This window comes from Cryptomeria japonica, chromosome 10 (assembly GCF_030272615.1).
Source record: "Cryptomeria japonica chromosome 10, Sugi_1.0, whole genome shotgun sequence".
NCBI lineage: Eukaryota > Viridiplantae > Streptophyta > Pinopsida > Cupressales > Cupressaceae > Cryptomeria > Cryptomeria japonica.
In genome coordinates, this window is record NC_081414.1 from 423,702,307 (window position 1) to 423,725,245 (window position 22,939).

Sequence of the window (22,939 nt, forward strand, 5' to 3'; positions counted from 1 at the left end):
ACTAGATCAATTGAACCAACTCAATCTTAACTGTTGGAAAAAATTGTTGAATTAGAAAATAGGCTGAAAGAATCAAAAGATCAATCAGTTGGGTAGAAAAAGGAAATAGTTAGCTCAGTGCTAACTAATTAATGAAAAATTTGATAGTAGACTCAATAGTATTCATGCCTTATATTCTTTATTATTTAATGCTATTAAAAAATTTGATGATGATAAAGAAGTGGCAATCCTTTTGTTCACAAAATGGTTGCAAAGGGGAAATGAGATTAGAATAATGTCTATGGCTTCTAAGTATCATGCTGACAGACCACATGCACTCCAAACAGCATATTTGTTTGTAAAATCAATGCAGGAAGCTCAAATTTTGCTAGAGAATATAGAAAGAAAGGTAAGGGAACTGATGAAATTTTTTAGTGATTTGAGGAAAACTCTTTTGCCAAATATTGAGGATGAAGATGGGGTGGTCAAGCCTCTACAATTTTGGAAGGAGGAGGAAGAAAGAGTCACCAGTACCTAGGTAGAGCTAATATGTGAAGGGATGAACATGGATATGTTGGAGGATAGAATGGACAAAATAATTGCCACGGGGTCATTTTTTGAAACTTTTGAAAGAGAGGCAAATCAAGTAGCCATTAAATACATTCCATATAGGGCTAAAGATAAAAAAGTCATGAGTTTTGAATGTCCTTCTAATGAAGTGTACAGTGGATGGAGTAGGATGTCTCTGAATGATGAATAAAGGTTGCAAATAGTTTAATATAACTGTTTTTGTCTTCTAGTGGTGGATATTTTTTTAAACTGGTAATAACAACGATGGCGGATAAATTCATCATGAGTTTTAGAGAAGCAGCCATAGATTTTGATCCTGTATGAATGAAATCAAGGATGGAATATTTTTGTAACAAAATGCAGTTGTATGTGATGATTTTGAGATGACATGTGTCTCCTCTGGCCTGAAGCTTGCTTGCTTCCTTGTTTTTTTATAAAAGAGAATTCAAGGCTATAAGACAAGGTTCCGATTTTGGTCCCTTGAGTGTTCCAGATTTTTTATTCCAATAACAAAGTCTAGGTGAAATGAGTAAATTGTAAAAGGTCATTTGTAGAGAAAAATAGAAAGAGTCTTGTGTTTGTTTTTTTGCAGGTTCTTGAAGGAGTTAGGTATAAATTGTATTTTGATAGAGATAGCCGAATTACTCAATAGAAATCTAATTCAAATTCATTTCTCTCCACTTTATTATTCTACCACATTTTGAATGAATAACATCAAGGATTTTATCATTCTTTGCACTGTTGTGGTATATGTATTTTTTGTTCACGCTTTGGTCTAAAGGGGCAATTAAATGCTTGATTAGAATTGTAGAGTGGTATGGATATTTGCAGGGATTTTGATAATTAGTATTGGGTTGGGGTTGCAAATATGATGTATTGCAAGGCAATATTATCTTAGGTTTATATGTTGTTAGATAAGTTCTCTCAGAATTCATGTACCCAATGGAGTAAGGCATTGATTGTAGCTTGCAATTGTCTTAGTGTCGATTTTCTATTCAAAATCACCTATTATTTTGCTAAAATTTGTTGAATATCAAAATATTTTCATTTTCATGTATGTTTCTAAGTGAATATAATCATCTCATGCTCCAAATTGGTTCAGGATCACTAAGGAATTTTACATTCCTGAGCATTTTCACTTTCTGTCGAGCCTTTACATGAGATTATCTGCTTTGTTTCATGTTTAATTTGTGAGTGTCGCATAGAGATCACAAATTGGTATAGGGATCACCATCCTGGGTTTTGCAGAGCCCAAAGTATAGAAGGATCTTGTATCCTTGTTGAAGTTGGAAATGGATTTCCATAGATATTTTGAGGAATCATCTTGGTTTCTTCCTTGTAGCAGTGTAAACCCATTCATTTTTCGGGCACCAACAAAAATGGCAACTCTGTCGGGGAATGAATAGTGGAGAATCTCTAGTTAGAAAATATTGGTTTAATATATAGTTGAGATTTTTCCATCTGAGTCACTAGCAAAAATGGTGACTCTGTTGGGGAAAGTATTGCATTAAATTTTCATAGTATTTCTATGATTTGATGATTGAGCCCGCAGTTTTGTGTTTCTGGTTCATGTTTTCGTGTGAAAAGGGTGTTCTACATTTTCGTGAGAAAGACACTCCAGTTTGTGAAAAAGGTTCACAAATTTATTTCAAAGATTACCAAGCAGTGTATTATTTGGTATCCCAAAGCGATTTGGGTGGTGACTCTGAGGTTTCTACACCAGCGAGTATATTTTTGAATAATTCTAACAAATTTTTGAAGGATTTTGTTATTATGAGTAAAGAGAAGAACACCAGAGCTTACATGAAGCTACATCTTGAACAAAAGTTGGAAGAGCTTTGGAGCTCCGCAGAGATAGGGGATAAGAAGAAATGCATAAACAAGAACCACTCCCTCGTCATGGAAACCTAAGCACAAGAATGCAAGTAAATCACATTTAAATCCTATTCTGAAAGTTCATGCATCCTCCTCTAAAAGTTTTGAATTAGATAGCTTAGGATTTTTCAATTCCTTGTTTGATACACCTATTCAAGAAGAGGTGCAACCACAAAGAAAAGAATGTACTCAGGTTTAGTATTCAGAAAAGAAGAGAGGTCGGAGTAGAAGTAGAAGTCACCAAAGTGAAAATGCTATTGGTGTACCTCCTCCTCTAGGTATCACAACAAATTTTTCTCATGGCTATGAGTCAATCTGAGAACAAGGTAATGTGAAATTAATTGATTTAGATGATACTTATAGATTTGAGATAACTTTACCAGATCCTGAAGAAGTTTTTGTAGACATAGACACATTGAGAAGAGAACTCCAAGAATAAATAGATTTGAGAAGTAAAAGAGAAAAGGAAAAGGAAGATGAAGTCATTAGAGCTGTAATAGAGAGAGATGGTTTAATATGACAATTAGCAACTCTCAAATCATTGACTCGGGAAAATGTTAAGCCTAGTGTTGAAGGCCATGTTTTAAGAGAGATCTTAGATAAAAAAATCTGAAAATATTACAAAGGAATATGGACAACCAAGGGTTAGTAGGTTCTCGTCAGCCAAGTGCTCGGTTTCCTAAATTAGATCCAGATAAAGGAAAATAAAAGGTATCTGGTATTAATATAGATAATAAAAAATCTTCAACTATTCCAGACCTAAGTCAAGGGTTATCCCAAGTTGATATTGAGCTAGAAAGAGCTAGAATAGAAAATGAAACTCTTGCAAAAGAGTTGAAGAGAGTTGAAATGGAAGCCTCAAATGCAAAGCTAAAAAGAAAAAATGATTTCCTTAAGTTGTCAACATTAAACAATACTTCATTCATTGCTAACCCATCCAAAAATTAGGCTATTTCTGGTGTGATTTATACAGCAACACCAAATGTCAATACAAATACTTCTGCCTAGAATTTTTAGAATACTCAGAATACTAGAGTTGCAATTATTGGGTAAAGAAGCCAAGTGGCTACTCAAAGTAGTAGTCAACCCCAACTTTCTAATGATTTTAATACTATTATTGGGGTTAACACTAGAACAAATACTATTTTAGCTAATACCACAACAAATTTTGTAGGACAAGCTACAGTTGTGTAGTTTCAAAGAAGACCTATTAATCTAGAAAGATATAGGTAGTTTCATTTTGATGGGATCCCAGGATATCCTAATACAATCCCAAATGACTTAAGGGATAAATTCAATAAGTTTGCAAGAAATAATGCTATTACTCGTGAGGAACATTTGAGGGCATTCATTGATAAGTTAAATGAATATGAGGTGGGGTATGTGGATGTTGTTATGAAACTATTTGTGCAATCTCTGATAGAGCATGCTAGGGATTGGTACAAAGGATTTCCAGCTACAAGTATCAGCTCCTAGGAAGAATTTGAGAGGTTTTTTAGAGAGAAGTATGGTGATAAAATGAATGCAATCTTCATGTTAAATAAGCTCAATAACATTAAGAAGTCATTGAAAGAGGATGTGGTTGATTTTAATATCAGGTTTCAAAAGGCCATGCATAAGTTGTTTCAGGTTTTAAGTTGGATGATAATGTTTGTTTGACCACATATATGAATGCATTTGATTCAAAAATGGCATACATCCTTAGAGATAAAGATCCTCAAACTCTTAGAGATGCTTTTAGGATAGTTATTAGCATTGAGGGAATAGAAGAGCTTCAGGTAAGCTTGGAAGGAGAGAGGATCTTAGATTTTCTAAGAGTACCAAAGACAAAGTTGAAAAGTCTTTAGGGTCAAAACCTAAAGAGGAAGACAAATAGGATAAGGTACTTAATACCTTGAAGGATCTAAAATTAACTATGGCAAAGAATGATAAGGGTCCTATACCAGAAAAGCCATAGTTTAATAAATTTAATAGACCACCAAGATTGCAGGATTATCCTTACAACACAAATTGAAAGGATAGAAAACCTTTTCAATAGTAGAAAAGAAAACAGGAACAACAAAATCCTGACCCATTGCAGAAACACACCGTGAATATGGTGGAGGATAGACCTTGGTGTGTTGCTTGTCAATCACCCCATTCTCTTAAATATTATGTTGTAGCACAATTTATTTCTGCCAAGGATAAGCTACATGAAGAAGAGGAAGAACCTTTTGAAGGTGACAATGTTGATTGTCTCATGATTACTTCTTATCTTGGAGAAGAAAAATATTCTTCTCACATTGAAACCCAGGACTTGGATATAGATCATCAAAGGCAAATAAATGAATCATATCATCAGCAAGTTTTTTTCTGATGAAGAGTTATATGTTGATGATCGAATGTGTAATGTTGAACAAGGTTAGAGTTATGTATCCTTGAGAATACCATCAGATGAAGAAATTGCCAAAATAACAACTGCTATGATAGCTCAGGTTAAAAGTAATTATCAATTGAGAAATAAAATTGTTGGTGAAGACTAGAGCAAACCTTCTAGTTTTTTTGTCAAAGAATTAAAAAATAAAGGAAAGGAGGTCAAGGAGAATAAGTCAGGGAAGGATGCAATCAAAATTAAGGAGGTCAAGAGAAAGGAGTGGGACAATAAAGTTGAGGTTGTAAAAATTTAATGAGAAATTTTCTTCACCTAAGGTGAAGACAAAGATGGCTGAAAAATCTGCTTCACCTACCGAAGAAGACGTGAAGAAAACACACAATATTGGAGGCAACAAACCAAAGAAACATGAAGAACAATTAGGTATGTCTTTTGAATTTCCAAATTACACACCTATTGATATGCTTCAGTTTCTTTCTCATATTACAGTTAAAGTTCCTTTACAACAAATGCTAATAATTGAAGAGCATGGAGAGAAAGCCATGGCCTGGGTCAAGGGTGTTTCTTATTCTGCTGAGATTGAACATGAAAATGTGTCTCATAATATAAAGGAATGAATGAATAAAAATGAGACAAATGATAAAGAGTTAGAGGGAATGGTTTCTCAGATTCCCCAAATTTATCTTGAAGCTATAGTAGGTGAGAGCCCTGATAATGTGGATCCTTTCTTTTTTAGTGTTATTATAAATGGAGGAGTTCTAAAGAATTGTATGATCGATTCTGGGGCTTCAAACAATGTCATGCCAATGAGAATAATGCAATCCATGGGTTTAAAAGTAGATACTCCTCAGGGGATATGTTGTGCTAAGGATTCAAGAGAAGTGCCTATGATAGGTACTATAAAGGCACTGCCTTATAAACTTGTTTCTTTCCTTGAGAAGGAGTTAACCATGAGTGTCTTAGTTGTGGACATCCCACCGCATTACGAGATGTTGTCAAGAAAGTGGAGTGCCTCTATGGGTGGAAGTTTGCAGTGTGACCTATCTTATGCTACCTTTTGTATTGATGGTAGAAATGTAAAAGTTAAAAGAGAATCCAGGGTACCATATATGATGGTGCATGTAGCAAAATCTGATGATGACATGACTTGTTTTGTAGACACATAAATCTATGCATTCAGAGTTGAGGATTCTCCACAAAAGAAAAAAGAACAACCTGCACTATTGGATGAAGAAGTAGAAAAATCATCAGGTGATGATAATTCATGGACTATGTATTTTGATGGAGCTAGTTTTTAGGAGGGCTCGGTTGCAAGTATATTATTCATATCACCCCATGGAGAAACTTTTAAATTTTCTTTTACTCTGGCCTTTGCATGCACAAATAATGTGGCAAAGTATGAAGCATTGTTGTTGGGGTTGAGATTGGCTGAAAAACATGGGATAAAGAGTATCAAAGTCATTGGAGATTCTAAATTAGTCATATCCCAAATTAGATCTAAATATGCATCAAAAAATAAAAGGTTGAAGCAGTATAGAAATGTTGTATGGGATCAGATTGAGAATTTTGATGCATTTGGTATTGAATGGTAGGAAAGAAGCCATAACAGAATGGCAGATCTACTAGCAAATATAGATCTAAGGCCAGAGGATATCACTTTTGCTAGAATCGCAAAAGTTGAGGTTCAAACGAGGCCTTCAGTCCCTGACAACATTGAAATCTAGCAGGTTTTCAATGATGATGATGATATTTTAAGGTTTCTACATTGTGTAGATAAATATGAAAATTAGGAGATTGATTTCAGCACCTTTGTACAAACAATGAATGATAAAGAAACAATCTTTGGGAATGAAGTGATTCAATTGAAGACAAACAAAATTCCCAAAGGTCTGGTTGTCCTAGAAAGGGTTTTTGATAGTTAGGACAAGGCCAAGGTTATTACTACTATCCCACACCCTAAGTATTTAGAAGAAGTTAACCTTGGGACATAAGGAGCCCCAATGAAGGTGTATATTGGAAAGAAGATGTCACCTAGGGTTAGGATAATGATGATTCATTTGTTGAGAAAATATAAGAATGTTTTTGTTTGGTCATACAATGACCTAAAGGCTTATAGGGAAGATTTATTTCAACATAAAATTCCTTTAAACAAAAATGCTAAGCCTTTCAGAGAGAAGCAAAGGCCTATTAATCCAACCTTAGTACCTAAAATGCAAGAGGAGCTTGTCAATTTAAGAGATTCTAGGATTATAAAACCTATCAAACATTTATCATGGGTGTCTAACTTGGTACCTATAAGAAAAAAGATTGGAGATGTCAGATTGTGTGTTGATTTTAGGAATCTGAATATATCCTCATTAAAAGACAATTATCCATTGCCCAATATGGAAGTAATTCTACAAAGGGTAACATGATGTGAGCTCTTGTCTATGATGGATGGATTTTTGGGCTACAAACAAGCAATGGTCAAAGAATCAGAACAGTACAAAACAACATTCACTACACCTTGGGGAACCTATGTTTATGTAAGAATGCCTTTTGGTTTAACAAATGTAGGAGTGACATTTCAAAGAGCCATGGATGTCACATTTTCTGACATTATAAATGTGTTCTTAGTGGTATATCAGGATGATTTAATACCTTGTTCCAAGAAGGAAAGTGATCACTATGGTCACCTTGAAAAAAAAATTGATAGGGTTGTTGAATGTGGGATATGTTTAAACCCAAAGAAATGTGCTTTTGGGGTGACTGAAGGTAAGTTGTTGGGTCACATTGTTTCAAAAGATGGTGTAAGGATTGACTTAGAGGGCATAGTAGCAATTGAAAAGGTCTCTCATCCCAAAACAGTGAAAGGTATCCAATCATTCTTTGGGAAGATTAATTTTCTAAGAAGGTTTGTCACAAATTTTGCTAAAATTAGTAGGCCTATATCCAAGATGTTGAAGAAAGGTGCAAAGATAGAATGAGACAAGGAGCCAGTTAAGGCATTTGAGGAGATCAAGAAGGCTATTAAGAATGCACCTGTTCTAAAGACACCTGATTATGACAAACCTATGCAAATTTTCTCATTTGCATCTTTTCATACAGTCGTTGTTGTAATGCTGTAAAAGAACTCAAAAGGTTTTGAAAAACCTATAACATTCTTTAGTAAATCCTTGCAAGCTGTAGAGTTTAAGTTTGCTTTAAATGAGAAGCAAGCCTATGCACTAGTGAAGGCGGTTAAAGCTTTTAGGATTTATTTGATGGGAGCAACAGTGGTTGCATATGTGCCTAGTGCTACAATCAAAGATATTGTCACACAACAGGAAGTGTCTGGAAGAAGATGCAACTGGATTAACAGGATCCAAGAGTTTGATATTGATATCCAAATTACTAAGTTAATGAGAGGACAAGGATTGGTAAAATTAATGTCCCAGAGTAATTTGGGTGCCAATCAAATAAATATTGTGGAAGAAGAACAAAAATTTTATACCTGTGACATGGATGGTTGTAAATGGTATGATGACATCATATACTATTTGCAAAGGATAAAAAGTTCTAAAGACATGATTGATAATAAAAGGAGGACATTAAAATTACATGCTATCAAATATTCCATAATTAATGGGAAACTTTGGTGGAGGAACAGTGATGGTGTCATGCTAAAATGTGTTGACCAGGATCAAGCTCAGAAGTTATTGTTGGAATTGCATAGTGGAGTTTGTGGAGGGCATTATATGGCCAAGAAAACTGCACATAAGATATTAAGGGTTGGGTTTCAGTGGCAAACAATTTTCAAGGATGCATATCAAATAGTCAAATAATATGATCCATGCCAAAGGTTTTTTAGGAAAATTGAAACTTCTAGGGAATCTGCCATTAAAACCTGTAAATGTGCAGGCCTCATTCCAGCAATGGGGTATAGATTTCATTGGAGATATAGCATGTAAATCTAGTAGTGGTCATTCCTAGATTTTGGTGGCCACCGATTATTTCACTAAGTGGGTTGAAGTCATACCTACTAGAAAAGCAACAAGTAAGGTGGTAATTGATTTTCTCACAGATAATATATTGACTAGATTTGGATGTCTGGAGAGGATAGTCTCTGATAATGCCATGAGTTTTAGGTCAGAGGAATATGAAAAATTCTGCAACAAATATGGTATCCAAATCTCATATTCATCACCTTACCACCCACAAGGAAATGGGCAAGCCGAACCAAGCAAAAATAGCTTGATGAAGATCATCAAAAGAATCCTAGAGAGAAACAAGAAGGCTTGGGATTCAAAGCTAAGATTAGCAGTTTGGGCAAACAAGGTAACAATTAAGAAAGCAATTGGATGTGCACCTTTTGATTTGGTATATGGTATGCATGCAAGGTTACCCCAAAACAACTTGATGGAAATGTTTAAGTTTGTCAAAACTTATGAAAATGATATAGATGACAATATGCAGTTGAGGATTGAGGCTTCAATGGAACTAGAAGAGAAGCCAATACCAAGAATGCAAAATTATAGATGCAGGTTAAAAACCTGTATGACAAAAGAGAAACTACAAGAAATTTTCAAATTAATGATTTGGTTCTAATGTGGAATGCCAAATTAGAAGACAAGGGAAAACATGGGAAGTTTGATGCCATCTGGCTATGTCGATATCTGATCCAGAGCAAGTGGGGAGAAGAATCATATATTCTCCTAGATATAAATGGTGAAACTCTTGAATTCCCTATTCATGGACAATTCTTGAGGCTCTACTTTTCTTAAAGTATTTATTATCCATGAGCATTAGTTATGTTTTGTACATATTAGTGTAGTTTTTTTCTGTTGAAGTTGCCCTATCTAAGTAATTTCTTTTTGGTTTGCTCTGCAAATGGTCTGCTTCACCAAAGATTTTGGAATTCTAGTTTCATTCCTATGAAATGAGCGTCCCCAACTAGAGCCACTGATAGGACATAAAATTATGTTTTGCAAAATTTTGGTTTATCTGAATTTATCTTACCTTCTGCCAAAGTTTCAAGGTTTAGGGTTTTAGGGGTTGTGATTTCTGATTAAGGCTTGTTATTGAGAAAACCTTGAGCTTGTTATGCTCCGCTGTTACCTTTTCCACTTAATTGAAGGGTTGGTTACTATTGGTAGGACCATTTTATTTCTTAAGTGCTAAGTTCTATTCGACCAGTCCATTTAATGATTTTCCTAAGTCGCACGAAAATTTCCCCGTGGTCGGTCCCATTTTAATATTTGTGCCTGCGCCCATCAAATTTTCCTAAGTCTAATGTTTTTAATTCTTTGACCAGTTGATAAAGGTGGGATAGATGTGATGGTCCACACTTCCCTGTGGTCAAAGGTGCAAGGAAGATAAAGATCGCGACATCACAAGATGATGCCATGTGTCCTCAATGAAGAAGGGTGAGTTGTCGGTTTGGCTTTTCAAACTTTTAATATTACCAATACCAGTGGGTAAAACCCAAGTTACTAAACATGAATGTTTCTGCATGTGCTTATATCAAATGGTGATATTTTAATTTTGGTCCAAGAAGTTCTTGGGATTTAGTGGCCATTGATAAGTGATCAGTGAAGTTGGAAAGTAAACAAAGAGAAAATCCAACATTTTTGTGACCCCGCGATCAAGAGATGCGAGGATATTATGGATCATGGCATCATGAGATGATGCCATGTGTCCAAGGTGGGCCAAGGAAAGCTGATGGTTGGGTCACTGGAGGTGGTGAAATAGGTGATGAATTAGATATGGCACATCATGCTAAGTGTGGACTAGTTTTCCACATTGGGGAGTCAATGTCAGATTGACTGATTTGGTTTGTGAGATTTGTCATCTTGAAAGATGATCGACGGTTGGGTTTTAAACTTTTAAAATGGAAGTTAGAGTCATTATTTCACTCAAGCGAGTAATAATGGTAGATGAAACATTGGCATTTCATTCCAAACAGTAATAAAAGCACTCTTAAAGCTATTCTTGATTCATAAAGAAATTCATAGCGATTTAGAAAACATTCCCACGGTTGAAGAAGATTGAGATGATTTCCTGCAACATAGAATCACTATCCCTCTGGTGTAACCAAAATAGTAAGTTCATTTGAGCTCTTTCATCTATTCTTGAAGCATTTAATGTTATAAATTATGCACAAAATTGTAGGAAAAGAGTTTCAATTATTCTAGGGTTAGAATCTAAATAGGGAAAAGTGAAATTTTCTTAAATTACTATTGTAATTTAAATCTTGTGTTAGCCCTAGTCTTTTCCTTCTCAATTTGAAGTTGTAGTAGAAAACCCTAGTTCAAAAGATGGCTCCCTCATGAAAACATTCAGGGCAGACTAAATACCTAGAAAAGGAATCTTTATGATTATTTCTTGGACCAATTGAAGCCCTCGACAAATGATATATACCAAGGGCATAAATTTGTTAGTGGAAAAACCCTAGGAGAAGGGTTAACTCATAAAGCATACTGCTTGGCGGTAGTTAGGATATCAATGACCAGATTAGAGATGTTCAAATTATGGTATGGATAGAGGAACTTGCATTCCCCACTATCAAGTCATTGGCAGTATGATTTAGGTAAATTAGTGGTGTCAAGTGTCTTCATGGATGTCAACCTTCTCAAGGCTATTGCAAATAGATATGACCCTGTCTCGAGGGTTATTAGGGGAAATGAAGGAGATACTTTGTTGACCATCACAAGAGAAGAATTTCAAGAAATGTTTGACCTATATGAACCATCTGCAAACTGGGTGCAAGTAGACTTGAATGAGTTAAAAGCAAAGTATTATAAAATGAAGGATTTCATTAGAAGTAATTTTCTTCCAATGCATTTGGCAAGAGCAGGAAACACAACATATCACATTGGCCCTAGTTCAGAGGAGCCATTCCCTATTGGTGCTTTTACTCCCTATTTTCAGGATACCTTTTTCTCTTTGTGTTAGATATTGGGTTTCAATCCAATTACAATTATGCCACCTAATTTCATGTATATGGCCATGAAAATTCAACATCTGGATTATACAGTGGTTTTTGACTTCTCCCCATACCTTGAAGATAATATTCATGAGGGGTTATAGGATATTAAAAATGAAGTGGATAGTGCAAAATTCTACTAGTATTCCTTGCTAGTTTTGTAAGATTTGACAACAAATTTGATTCTAAGTTGAGGCAAAGGTTGACAGTAAACCCACCGAGGATCCCCATGGAGCTGCATGATTTTATAAGGCTTAAAAAGAGGTTTCCACTTGTCAGGATTGAGCATAATTAGGGGGATTTCATCCATTATCATGTAAGAATTGTTATCAGAATCTATGGTTTCTCTGGTCAGCCACATGTATTTCCTTCTAATGTTCCTTTGTGAATGCGTTTTGTTGAGGTAATGTGGCAGATAGGGTGCATTCATGACAATGAATTAAAGGGAAAGGGCAAAGGAACAATTTTCCTTGATTATACCATCATCCCATTTTTTGTAATTCTGAAAAGAGGATATGAATAATTTGATAAATTTTTTGCATCATATCATTTAGGGGTGAGCATAGATAGACATAGTGATCAGGAGGGGTTTTATAATATCTTCAAGACAAGAATAAAAGGAGGTCTATTGCCTCGTGAGCATAAATTTCCTAAGGATATAATTAGAAATGAATTTGATTCCATGACTTAGGAATGGAGGAAATAGAAATGGATAATTTTCAGCAAGTTATGGGCTGCAATTCAAAAAATGGATCCAACCTATGATCCAACAAAGGATTTTACTACATTTTGTGCTAAAGTCAATTTTGTTATGAACAATTTTGATGAATTGACACTGATACTGGAGGAGAAGAAGGCCAAACTTGAAGAATTTCATGGCTGACAAGTTGAAAGAGGGGATGTACATCGTCCAACACCCATCATTGTGGAGGGATCATCTTTGATTCATCAAATGGGGATGCAACAGTCAAGATCATGCCCTCCTTTGCCTCAAGAGCCGATTGCAAGGTAGAAAAGAGAACTATTCATGAATCTTCTCAAAAGAGAGAAAGAGAAGAAACAAGTGATGAAGAGGAGAGCAATGACAAGAGTGGAAGGTTAGTAAGGAGAAAAGGTAAAATGATAATCAAGATAGAGCCTTCCCTGAATATACAAATCAAGCCTTTTAAAGGATTCAAGATCATTGATCTTTAAGACTCAGATAGAAGTCCTTTGCCATCACCTATTCCCTTTTCACCTATAAGGCAGGATAAAGAAAAAATAGAGGAAGATATGTTTGTAGCAACAAGTGTAGAAATGCAAATTGGTATTCCTCTTTTTCCCCCTAATCTGGAGTTGGACCTCACTCCTTTATATATTCAAGGTAAATCTTTTAGGGATGCAAGAAAAGAAGCATGCAATAAGTTCCTTGAAGATGAAACTATTTTGAGGATCCCAACCTTTTTGCAATTAGTATGGAAGATGAATATTGAACAATACAAAAGGAGAACTACTGAGAAAAGGGCCCAAAGGCTAGATAGGTCTGATCAAGAAAATCAGGAAGAGGTCAAGAATGAAATGATGGAAGAGTTTGAGGAAATCATTGCAGATGAGGGTAGGATGATTATAAGTCAAGCTGGAGTCCTGATTTTACTAGAATGGGACATAGCAGATGTAGTGGCTTTTGATACAATGAGCAAATTAGAAGGCCAACAATTCAGTTAAGAGGAGGAAGTAAGGTTGGCATTAAAAGGATCAGATTTTGTAGATGATTATGCAAACTTGGAAATATGGGCACTAGAGGAAGGACCTAGAAAGCCTAACATTAATGACTTAAACCCCTATTTGAGGGGAGGCATTATTGTAAAAAGAGAATCTGACACATCAAGTGTAGAGGCTACAAATTTGAATGTTGATGTTGCTAAATTGGCACATGAGACTTCAAAAAGAGAAGCCTTGGAAAAGACAAAATTAATGAGAAAGTTTGATAATCTTTCCAATGATTACAACACAACTCAACAAAGGTGTGTGGAGTTGCAAATGAGAGTACAACTTATTGAGTAGGGACATATATAGGTTTTCTTTCCTGCACTTACAAGGAAATCTACGCCATCAATGTCTAGGTCATCATCTGTTATCCAGGAAGAAGAAGCAGTTCAACCTAACATAAATGTTGGCATCCCCAGTATATCATTAGTCCCATATGATGATGATGAACTTGAATCCACTAGATCAATTGAACCAACTCAATCTCATCTTTCGAAGAAGATTGTTGAATTAGAAAATAGGCTAAAAGAATCAGAAGATCAATCAGCTGGGCAACAAAATGAAATAATTAGCTCGGTGCTAACTCATTTAAATGAAAAAGTTGATAGTAGACTCAATAGTATTCATGCCTTATATTCTTTATTAGTTAATGTTATTCAAAAAATTTGATGATGAAAAAGAAGTGGCAATCCCTTTGTTCACAAAATGGTTGCAAAGGGGAAATGAGCTCAGAATAATGTCTATGGCTTCTAAGTATCATGTTGAGAGACCACATGCACTCCAAACAACATATTTGTTGGTAAAATCAATGCAGGAAGCTCAAATTTTGCCAAAGAATATAGAAAGAAAGGTAAGGGAACTGATGAAAATTTTTAGTGAGTTGAGTAAAACTCTTTTGCCAAATATTGAGGATGAAGATGGGGTGGTCAAGCCTCTACAATTTTGGAAGGAGGAGGTAGAAAGAGTCATCGATACCTAGGTAGAGCTAATATGTGAAGGGATGAACATGGATATGCTGGAGGATAGCATGGACAAAATAATTGCCACGAGGTCTTTTTTTGAAACTTTTGAAAGAGAGGCAAAACAAGGCTAAAGATGATGAAGTCATGAGTTTTGAATGGCCTTGTGATGAAGAGTACAATGGATGGAGTAGGGTGTATTTGAATGATGAATAAAGGTTGCGAATAATTTAATATAACTATTTTTGTCTTCTAGTGGTGGATATTTTTTTAAATCAGTAATAACAACGAGGGTGGTAAAATTCATCATGAGTTTTAGAGAAGCAGTTGCATATTTTGACCCTGTATGAACGAAATCAAGGATGGAATATTTTTGTAACAAAATGCATTTGTATGTGATCATTTTGGGATGACAGGTGTCTCCTCTGGCCTAAAGCTTGTTTGCTCCCTTATTTTTTATAAAAGGGAATTCAGGGCTATGAGACAAGGTTCTGATTTTGGTCCCTTGAGTGTTCTAAATTTTTCGTTCCAATAGCAAAGTCTAGGTGAAATGCGTAAATTGTAAAAGGTCATTTGTAGGGCAAAATAGAAAGAGTCTTGTGTCTATTTTTCTGCAAGTTCTTGAAGGAGTTATGTATAACTTGTATTTTGACAGAGATAGATGAATTATTCAATAGAAATATAATTCAAATCCATTTCTCTCTAGTGTATTATTCTACCATATTTTGAATGAATAACATCAAGCATTTTATCATTCTTTGCACTATTGTGGTGTATCTATTTTCTGTTCACTTTTTGGTCTAAGGGGCCAATTAAATGCTTGAGTAGAATCGCAGAGTGGTTGGGATATTTGCAGGGATTTTGATAAGTAGTTTTGGGTTGGGGTTGCAAATATGATGTATTGCAAGGCAATATTATCTTAGGTTTATATGTCGTTAGATAAATTCTATCATAATTCATTTTATGTAGTATGAATTCACGTACCCAATGGAGTAAGGCACTAATTGTAGCTTGCAACTGTCTTAGTGTCAATTTTCTGTTTGAAATCACTTGTTATTTTCATAAAATTTGTTGAATATCATAATATTTTCATTTTAATGTATGTTGCTAAATGCATATAATCATCTCATGCTTTAAATTGGTTGAGGATCACTGAGGAATTTTCCATTCCTGAGCATTATCCTTTTCTGTCGAGCCTTTACATGAGATTATTTGCTTTGTTTCATGTGTAATTTATGGGTGTGGTGTAGAGATTACAAATTAACATAGGTATCACCCTTCTGGGTTGTGCAGAGCCCAAAGTGTAGAAGGATCTTGTATCCTTGTTGAAGTTGGAAGTGGCTTTCCATAGGTATTTTGAGGAATCAACTTGGTTTTTGCCTTGTAGCAATGTAAACTCGTTCATTTTTTGGGCACCAATACATTGCATCTTCTCAATTCACAACACTTGAGATCGAAGGCTGAACCACCAACTGACACCAACTTCTCAGCAACCAAGTGTATATACAAACCGGAACCCTATTACATATACAAGTTTGAAACCAATTGAAGGCACATGTGTTAGTGAATACAACATACCTGTCAGTCAAACTGCATAATCTCCCCTTTGATATGCAGAATTTATTTTGACCCCAATTTGCAAGTAACTTTCCTTCTTTTCAAGCAACTCTCCTAGTGGTCCAGTTGTGATTTTAATTGGATAGACATTGAAATATCTCACAACCCTAGACACTTCCAAAGAAAAAAACATACCACTACAACCATAGATGTTTTCACTCCACCTGTGTCTAGCAAGTTTGATACAAATTAGAAAAAAAAATGGTTATCAACTCCCCCTGAGTCATACATATTAGGTCCTCATTGCCTATCAGGTTCAAAACCAGAGCTCCAATCTACCCCATATACCGGTTGAGTTGTGCATATATGATTAATCTGATGATCTATCAACTCCACAATTTCCACCATATCATATGACATGATCCTAGGTGTACACAATGTCATATAATATCACTATCATGCCACATATCAAACTGGTTAGCCCACAAAGGATGCATGAATACAAGATCAACTACTAGGCCAACATATGTTATTTAGGACCTTTTAGTACCACCTGAGACATAAACACCTCAATCCACACTACTGGAGCTAATGCAATGATCCTAGACCTCATTGTCTTATATAACCTGCACTACCAGTTAGTATTCATACCAGTACCATACTACACATATCGGTTTCCTGCACTAGTCCATTATGTCTACCAGAGCACCTTCCTCTAACTCCCATCTTCTTGTGTCAATTTTCTTCCGATCTTAATTGCAAATTTTCCATCCATTGACACACAATAGTGTGATAGTTCTGATACTTAATATTAAGTACAGATGCTAAGTTAACAAGATGAGAGGGGGGGGGTGAATCATACAAACTTAATCTTCCATAAAAACAATAGATTCAACCTCGGTAACATATACTTCAATAATATAACCAAAACTACTATACATGCAAACTCAAAAGCATATAAACATCATAACACTCATAACACTAGATTTAACGTGGAAACCCAAATAGGGAAAAACCACTGTGGGAATTCGGACCCACTAAGAAATATACTCTTCTAGAGTATGCTCGGTTAAAAGCAAATCCTGTAAAAGATTACAAACACATTGCTAGATGTGACCCGGTTAAGGGATTTCCCTCAGATCTGTTAGGATCTTCACCTTGTTAGAAGTGACCTTGTTAAAGGATTTCAAACACTCAATCAGAATGTCACCTTGCTAGAGGGTTTTACAAATAAGACTATTAAGTCCACTTAGTTAAGAGATTTTCTATCACTTCACAAAATAACAGTAATAAAAATCTATCTGCAACTTCACACCTAAAATGCTAAAGCAAATTCTTATTTTCTCATTACAATCTAGACATAGAACTTTGTCTTGTCCATCTGCTAGGCTCTATACTCTGTTATTCAAATAGGTCTTCAAGCTTCAGTGCTCGGTAATCACTATGTAGCATCCCTATACATACACTTTCCCGCATGCATTGTTTATCAACAGTTCCTTATTTATAAACAATTTGCCAACCACTTAATCTCCTTGATCACATTTCCCATGATCAATCATAGCCATCAAATCTTCAATCTTGACTAGGTTCAATGTATCCTTCGATCTAAAAATGGTTTACCCCACCTAGGTTCCTTAGGGTTTGCTGACTAGGTTCCTTAGGGTTTGCTGACTAGGTTCCTTAGGGTTTGCCGACTAGGTTCTTTGCTCGGTAACATAGTATAGTATTAACCTTACAATCAACAACATATGTAGGATATCAAAACAATCTAAACATCATGATCTCATCATTGTCTAACTCGGTAATAGTTGCCCATTGAATAACTTATTCCTCCCCTTATTCATCACATTTTGTCTGTGTCTTTTACCGACATCTTTATACTCATCAAATCATACTTCTTAAGATATGGCAACATCATACTGAATTAGAAAATCAATTTCTTGACATCAATGACAAAATAATAATATTAAGACGGTAAACATCCTTAATTAGTTATATCCATAATCATCAACAACCTTCTCAATATCCTTATTGAAATGCCAACAATCTCTCCTTGTCTGTTATAAGGCCAACAATCTCCCCCTTTGGCATTGATGGAAAAACCAATTGATTTGACCTAATTGATTCGGATTGCTGTGAGATTTTGAAATGCTGAAATGCTCTCCCCTTGTTATCAGTCTTCTCCCCTATACATTAGTCTTCTCCTCTTTTCTTCAGTCTTCTCCCCGTTTGACAACAATGCCAAAAAGTAAAGAACTAAAACATAATTTCTTCTTGTATCAAGTGATTTCCCATTGTTATGTGTCAACTTAGTCTCGGTCAGAGCATTTTGTTTTCAATTCCTGTTCCCTATTATTATTTCCTATACACCTTTAGAAAACATCCTAAAGTGTGTAAATTAGCATCAACTCCTAAAAGATATTTTGTAGAGTCATCAAATTGATGCTTTCACCGAACTCGGTCAATGAGTAGAAGATAGGGGTAGGACCCCTAACTTACTTCTGAGATACTCAAAAGTTTCCCTTGGTAGTGGCTTGGTGAAGATATCTACTATTTGTTCCTTTGTGCTAACATACTCCAACACCACTTTCTTCTCTTGAGATTCTTCTCTAAGATAATGATATTTGATAGAGATGTGCTTTGTCTTAGAGTGCAGAACAAGATTCTTTGAAATGTTAATGGCATTAGTATTGTCACAGAATATAGCTACTAGCTCGGTAACTTTCTCATTTATACCTTCCAACAATTGTTTGATCCATGCTATGTTGGTATAATTCAATGCTGCAGCAACATATTCAGCTTCTACTGTTGACTGTGAAACACATCCTTGTTTCTTGCTAAGCCAACTCACTAGTCTTTCTCCTAAAAAGAAAGCTCCTCCACTTGTGCTTTTACTGTCATCAATGTTGCCTGCCCAATTAGCATCAGTATAAACTGTTAAATCAAAGTCATTTCCTTTCTGATATACTAAGCCATAATCCTCAGTGCCTTTTAGGTATTTGAAAATTCTCTTGATTGCTGTCATGTGTGTTTCCTTGGGATCTGCAGAAAATCTTGCAACTATACCTACTGCATGTGCTATATCTAGTCTGCTGTGAACAACATATTGTAGCTTTCCAATCATGGATCGGTAAAGTGTCTCATCAACAGATGCAGATTCATCATTCTTTGATAATTTACAGTTGGTAGTCATAGGAGTACTTACTCATTTTGAATCCTCCATTCCAAATTTCTTCAAGATTTCCTTTATGTACTTGGATTGAGTAATGAAAATCTCATTTTTCATTTGTAGTATATGTAAACCTATTAAATAATTTATCTCATCGATTAATGACATCTCAAATTCTTTGCTCATTTCATTTCCAAAGTTCTTGCATAGAGAGTCATTTCCACAGAAGATAATATCATCAACAAATATGGCTGAGATCAGTATTCCATTTTCATCATTCTTCATGTACATGTTACTATTTTCACTTCTTCTTATAAAACCAATCTTGATTAAATAAGAGTGCAATCTTTCATACCATGCTCTAGTTGCTTGTTTCAGACCATATAAAGCTTTGTTCAATTTACATACTTGATCTTTATTCTTGTCTTCAACAAATCCTTCAGGTTGTTCAATAAAAACTTCTTCTTCTAATATACCATTCAGAAATGCAGATTTGACATCCATTTGATATACCTTGAAGTTCTTGTAAGCAGCATATGCCAACAATGTTCTTATTCCTTCAAGTCTTGCCATGGGTGCAAAATTCTCACCATAATCAATTCCTTCTTCTTGGGCATAACCTTTGCAAACTAGTCTTGCTTTATTTCAAATGACCTCACCTTTTTCATTCAGCTTGTTTCTGAAAATCCACTTTGTATCAATTACATTTTTGTCCTTCGGTCTTGGGACTAGTGTCCATGTGTCATTCTTCTTGATTTGATCAATCTCTTTTGTCATAGCATTTATCCAATCTTCATTGTTAAATGCCTCTTTCACTATCCTCGATTCAAATTCAGATATCAGACATGTGTTCTGTCTTAGTTTGTTCCTTGTCATCACTGGATCATCTGTATCTCCTATAATCTGACTTGATGCATGATGTCTTCTGACATACTTGGCTAATATAGGCTCAGTAGGCTCTGTATGATCTTCTTCATCACTCAATAACTAGATATTCTCTTCATTTTCTTCATTAACTCTCTCGGTAGGACTTGTCAGTTGAACATATACAAATCCTTCATAATCTTCTGGTTCTTTGGAATTTCCTTCATCATTTCTTTCTGCAAATTCATCAATTTTCACATTTGCACTTTCTACTATTTTGTTAGATGATTTGATCAGACATTTAAATGTTTTTCTTGTAGAAGAATAACCAAGAAATGTTCCTTCTTCACTTTTCTGATCAAACTTGCCATTTCTATCATCTCTCTGTACATAGCATCTACTTCCAAAGATTTTAAAATAACTTACATTAGGTTTCTTGTCATACCAGATTTCATATGGTGTCTTCAAAGTTCCTTTCTTTAGTTGTACTCAGTTTAGGGTGTAAATTGTTGTGCTTATTGCTTCTCTCCAAAATGTTTGGGGAACTTTCTTTTCAATCATCAGGGTTCTGGCACAATCCACAATAGATCTATTTCTTCTCTTAGCTATTCCATTTTGTTGTGGAGTTCTCGGTGTAGACACTTGTCTTTTTATACCATGATCATTGCAGTATAAGTTGAACTCATCAGATGTGAACCCTCCTCCTCTGTCTGATCTAAGACATTTTAGTTGTCTTCCTATTTCATTTTCAACTCTTGCCTTGTACCATTTAAACATTTGAAAAGCTTCTGATTTTTCTTTTAAAAACATAACTGATGTCATCCTTGAATAATCATCCACAAATAATATGAAATATTTATCACCATAATAACTTTGAACTTTCATAGGATGACAAAGATCAGTGTGCACAAGATCTAAAATTCCCTTATAAGTGTAGGACTTACTTGTAAAGCTCGATCTTGTCATTTTACCCATCTGGCATCCTCGGCACATAACATTCTCAAGTTTTTCAAGACTCGGTAGACCTCTTACTCGGTGCTTCTTGCTTATTTTGATCAGATTATCAAAATTTACATGACAAAACCTTTTATGCCATAACCAAGTATCATCTATCTTTTCATACAGACACTTATTCTGAGTTGAGTCAAGGTGAAATGTGTTACCTTTTGTTTGTGTCCCAGTAGCAGCTAACTTTCCATGCTTGTCATGAACTTTGACAATTCCTTTCTGAAATTCTATTCGGTAACCTGTGTTGTTTAGCTGTGCTACACTCAACAAATTATATTTCAAACCTTCAACCCAATAAACATCATTACATTTAGCATTGTTAAGGAGTGTTATAGATCCTTTACCTTTACCGGACATGGTGCATCATTACCAAATCTTACATAGCCTCCATCATAATCTTCTAACATAATAAACTTGTGTTTATCACTTGTCATGTGATGTGAGCATCCACTATCTATGATCCAAGAATCATTAGTATTTATGTGAGATATTAGGGATTTTTCTTCATACCTTTCTTCATCTGATCCATCTTTGATAGCCACATAAACTACTTCCTCTGTATCAGTTTCATCTGATTTATCATCATTGGATTCCTCATCGGCTATTAAGCATGACTTTCCATCTCTTCTTTTGAAATCTTGGTGTCCTCTGTAATGATTATCTTTCTGTCTATCATCTCGGTAATCTGTCTTTTCAGTAGAATCTTTGTCAGGACAGTTAGAAGCCATATGTCCTATCTTATCACAATTGAAACATTTCAAATGTAGTTTTCCTTTATACTTACCTTTGCCTCTCGGTAACCTTCTGGCTAATAGTGCTTCAAACTCTTCTTGCTTTCTGATTTCCTCATATAGTTTGTGTACTTCTTCCATGTTTTTGCAAAATCTTTCACTTGCTCCACTATGATCCCCTTTAGTGTACTTACTCATTCTATCATTGTAATCATCAGATTCACCAATATGAAAAGAACTAAATGCAGATTCAACTTTATTTACTGATGACCCACTGTTATCAAAGTTACTTAACTCAAATGCATGTAGCTTACCAATAGTAGTATCTAAAGAAACTGGCATATTGGGTACAGACCTCAATTCATTGATTGCAGAGACTCGGATTGCATAAGCTAGTAGAAGGGTTCTTAACAACTTACTTGTTATATCCTTTTCTTCAATAGTTCCACCTGCTCCTTTGATTTGATTGACATTCTCCTTTAGTCTTGTACTATACTAGGTTATGTTCTCACCTTCATTCATCCTCATAGATTCAAGTTGTCCTCTTAGACTGTCCACTGTTGCTCTTTGAACATGTTCATCACTGCCATACACAGATATGAGCTTGTCCCACATTGTCTTTGCATCATTGCAGCCTTCTAGATCATTAAACTCTGAGTCGGTCAATGCAGATGTTATTTCAATCATTGCTTGGATATGTTCTTGCTTTGCTTTTATCTCTTCCATTGTCAGTGGATAGGTGCTCAGTGTAATGAAATAATTCTCTAGATAATATACAACATATTCTCCAATTCTTGATAGGTGCAGCTTCATCCTTTTCTGCCATGTAGAGAAACTTGACTTGTTCAGCTTTGGTGCATCCCTCTTATACATCTTTGGATCTTTTCTCAAGTACCTTTACACTTTTCTTCTGGAGTCCAAAGCTCTGATACTAATTGATAGTTTTGATACTTAATATTAAGTACAGATGCCAAGTTAACAAGATGAGAGGGGGGGTGAATCATACAAACTTAATCTTCCATAAAAACAACAGATTCAACCTCGGTAACATATACTTCAGTAATATAACCAAAACTGCTATTCATGCAAACTCAAAAGCATATAAACATCATAATACTCATAACACCAGATTTAACGTGGAAACCCAAATAGGGAAAAACCACTGTG